The 4226-nt window shown below is 47.0% G+C and overlaps 1 long non-coding RNA gene across 1 annotated transcript in view; it reads right to left on the bottom strand.

Annotated features, from left to right (window-relative positions):
• The window catches only part of LOC109519197 (uncharacterized), a 240978-nt gene that overhangs the window by 106679 nt on the left and 130073 nt on the right, over window positions 1-4226 (bottom strand). The window contains exon 3 of the long non-coding RNA XR_002168898.1: window positions 3180-3373. This is a non-coding gene — a long non-coding RNA (uncharacterized LOC109519197). The remainder of the gene's footprint in view (window positions 1-3179; window positions 3374-4226) is intronic.

Raw genomic sequence — 4226 nt, 5'->3', positions numbered from 1 at the left:
GGGGGGGGGGATGTTACTGAAGAAGACGTTCCAAGATGAAAGTCACAATGTTATGAAAATCAAGTTGTCATAACAGAGAAGAGTCACGGTGGAAAACGGTCGCATGGATTTTCTCACACAAGCACAACTGCAAATTTATTCTTAAATTAGCGCTGCGTTATTCTGGTAACATGTCACCTTTAGCCTTGCATTTCCATTTGTTGTTGCACTTGTCGTCATCGGGTAATTCTGGAGCATATGTGGCTGAATGTGAAAAAAAAAAGAAAAAAAAAACCAAAAAAGCAAGGTACGCCCTAGACTGGTTGCCAGCCAACAAACCGCCATTCGCACCCCTGGACAATTTAGAGTCTTCGCTGAAGCCTCTGAGGCGGACATGCTAACCACCATCTACTTTGTGGTTGCGCGTCTACTTTATTCTTGTACAACCACAACTATTTTCTACCCCCCTGACCCACACACACACATAAAATCATAACTTCATTCTTGTAGAGCAAACCCTAAAAAATACTTTTTGGTGGTGCGGGGGGGGGCTATCCTCTGTTTCTCCTCCGAGTCCATCTCTGCGCCGTCCGTGGAGTCCCCGGCTGGGGAAAGAGCTCGGGCGCTGCTCATGTGCTGCTGCTGCTGCACCATCCTTACAGTGCGTAAAAAAAAGTGCGTAAAAAACACCACGGCTTCTCAACAATACTCCCCACTCGTTCCTATCACACGGACGGATAAACTTGTGCCTCGCAACAACAGAAAAAAAAAGTTTCTCTTCAATTTCGACTCGGAACCTTTTGGGTTCTATTTACTTGAAGGAAAAAAAAACTACAACAATAAAAAAACGAGCCAAGAGTCAACTTTTCAACTGCCGGTGCGGCTGAAAACTCGACCCACTGGACTCAGAACGCGTCGCTGTGGACGGCACCAGTGCAAGTCCCTCAAGTGGACGTCAGCAGCGCGGCTCGTGTGTGCGGTTGAGGAACCATGTGGTTGAATGGAGCAGCTGCGTTTTCTCATAGTCTCCCCGTTTGCCTGCGCGCTCTGTCAACGTTACTGTAAACACAACAAGGACCGCCGCGCGATTTTATAGCTTCTCGGACGAAGAACCGCGGCCAATCGGCGCCTGTCTCCATCCCCGTTTATTCACTGGGGCCGCGCCCCTCGCCCTCTGATTGGCTGGGCGAAAAAAGACACGGGCAATAATAATAATAATAATGTGCAATGAGGATCGGTGTGTCTGACCTCATTCCTGTCAGACTGGAGAAGGGAGACAAACTTAGTGTATTTATTGCATGGAGCTCAGTGAGCTTTATTTTTTTTTCTTTCACTAGTTGCTGCTGTTCAAATAAAACTATGTGCAATCGCGAGGCAATGAAATGTTTTGAGTGGGATGAGGGGGGGAAACCAACCCAGCAAGAAATTCACCCAGCCTGTTATTGTGCATCACTGCCCCTCCACATAGCATTACATCACAACAAGTACCGTAAACAAGAGTGTATGAATGGCTTTCGGAACACCAAAAGCGGAAACAGTGTTGAGGTCAATCTAAATCCCAGGGGTCAAACTCCGATCCTCAGTGGGGGAGGGGCGGGGGCACCATCCTGCATGTTTTTCCTTCCTCCAACTCACCCGTACCGAAACATCTCCGATATGCCGGGGAATGCCCCCCCGAGTGCCGCAGTCTGGCACCTGTGATCTAAACAGTATTTTGAAGCAATAAAAAACGTTGAGCGTTCACCCATCTCAACTCCCCAGCTTTACTCTGGTCACATGTTCATGTCACGTAAAATCACATTACACTTGGTGTCGCTAGATGTCAGGCTAGAGCCAAAAGGAGCTGATGGAGCGTGTGCACCGTGCATGTGTGCGTATGCACAGTATGTCTTGACAGAGCCGTGTCATTAAAACTGAGGGTGATGTCACGCTCTGCGATGGTTGACTGGGATGTGCAGGCCCATTCAGAGCAAAGTGTGGGTAATGGAAATGCATCACAGGAACACGCCTTACAAGTACCTTTTAGCAGTATTTTGTTCAGGTCATACCAGTGCTTTTTTCAGGGGGGTGGGGGGGGATGTTACTGAAGAAGACGTTCCAAGATGAAAGTCACAATGTTATGAAAATCAAGTTGTCATAACAGAGAAGAGTCACGGTGGAAAACGGTCGCATGGATTTTCTCACACAAGCACAACTGCAAATTTATTCTTAAATTAGCGCTGCGTTATTCTGGTAACATGTCACCTTTAGCCTTGCATTTCCATTTGTTGTTGCACTTGTCGTCATCGGGTAATTCTGGAGCATATGTGGCTGACTGTGAAAAAAAAAAGAAAAAAAAAACCAAAAAAGCAAGGTACGCCCTAGACTGGTTGCCAGCCAACAAACCGCCATTCGCACCCCTGGACAATTTAGAGTCTTCGCTGAAGCCTCTGAGGCGGACATGCTAACCACCATCTACTTTGTGGTTGCGCGTCTACTTTATTCTTGTACAACCACAACTATTTTCTACCCCCCTGACCCACACACACACATAAAATCATAACTTCATTCTTGTAGAGCAAACCCTAAAAAATACTTTTTGGTGGTGCGGGGGGGGGCTATCCTCTGTTTCTCAGTGCGAATCTCATCTAAGTGTTTTGTTTGGTGGCATTTTGGAGAGCCACAATTTTTTAGGTGATTTCAGAGGCAATTTTTTTTTGGGGGGGGTATCCATTGGAAATTGTAAAACTTTCAGGGGTGGCGTCAATTATTTTGATGTCATCTATTCTTGGCAGGGCTCAGTCTCTCTCCACCCACAAAATCAGCAATATACAATGATTTATTTGAAAAACTATGACTTCATTCTCATAGCTTTTCTCTTCCTTCGGCTTATCACCCAACAAGGTATTTTGGAATACTTTTGGAAGGGAAAAAAAAATCAACAAGAAAAAAATACATTTCGCAAGCACATCGGTATTTTTTTTTTTTAAACCGATATTGGGTGACACTAAGTTAATAATGACTTTGGCAAATATTTTTTTAGGCTAACAATCTGAATAATAATGAGCTCATTGTTCAGTGCAAACAATTTCAGGACGCAGCTGCCACCCTATTTGTCAGCCCATTGTGTACAGTGCTCCTCGGGGCCCCGACACACACGCCGAGCTCACACGCTCTTATAATGGGCCGCGTGTGCGTTTCGACAGGTAAAGCGGGTCTACCTGTCATCTTATCTGTCCGCGTGAGCTGCAGCTGTCGGGTCGTTTCCACCGTGTCACACCGCCAGACGTCCCCGCTTTGGGTGGAGGGCGGCGCGATGCCAAACGCCCTATCGTCCGGGCCATCTTCAGAGCTGCGGGATCCCGTGGTGTTTACCCCCAAACACACCGACACTTTGTCTTGGCTCTGTTGACGCCTGCAGGGATAGTGTCATGATGAGAAAGTGCGGTGGCGGGAGGAGGAGGAGGAGGAGACGAATTCAACAATGACTTCACAAAAAGAGCGTGCGACGGTGTTTGTGGTGCATGCTGATGTTCCTACAGCTGTTGTGGATGTTTTGCGTTGTTATTTACACTTCTGGGAATGAGGCAAGATGACATTTAAGGGGTTGAGAAATTTGAATGACTTATTGGCTCTTTTGCAAGAGCAATTTCCTCGTTTACTTGTTAGCGACAGTCAGCACGAAACGTCCATACTCAAGACGTTGGTCAAACCTTTCGAGTTCCGTGTTAAGAGTGTATGAATGGCTTTCGGAACACCAAAAGCGGAAACAGTGTTGAGGTCAATCTAAATCCCAGGGGTCAAACTCCGATCCTCAGTGGGGGAGGGGCGGGGGCACCATCCTGCATGTTTTTCCTTCCTCCAACTCACCCGTACCGAAACATCTCCGATATGCCGGGGAATGCCCCCCCGAGTGCCGCAGTCTGGCACCTGTGATCTAAACAGTATTTTGAAGCAATAAAAAACGTTGAGCGTTCACCCATCTCAACTCCCCAGCTTTACTCTGGTCACATGTTCATGTCACGTAAAATCACATTACACTTGGTGTCGCTAGATGTCAGGCTAGAGCCAAAAGGAGCTGATGGAGCGTGTGCACCGTGCATGTGTGCGTATGCACAGTATGTCTTGACAGAGCCGTGTCATTAAAACTGAGGGTGATGTCACGCTCTGCGATGGTTGACTGGGATGTGCAGGCCCATTCAGAGCAAAGTGTGGGTAATGGAAATGCATCACAGGAACACGTCTTACAAGTACTTTTTAGCAGTATT

This window comes from Hippocampus comes, unplaced genomic scaffold (genome assembly GCF_001891065.2).
Source record: "Hippocampus comes isolate QL1 unplaced genomic scaffold, H_comes_QL1_v1.1 scaffold12, whole genome shotgun sequence".
NCBI classification, from domain to species: domain Eukaryota; kingdom Metazoa; phylum Chordata; class Actinopteri; order Syngnathiformes; family Syngnathidae; genus Hippocampus; species Hippocampus comes.
This window is presented reverse-complemented; position numbering and strand designations above follow the sequence as displayed.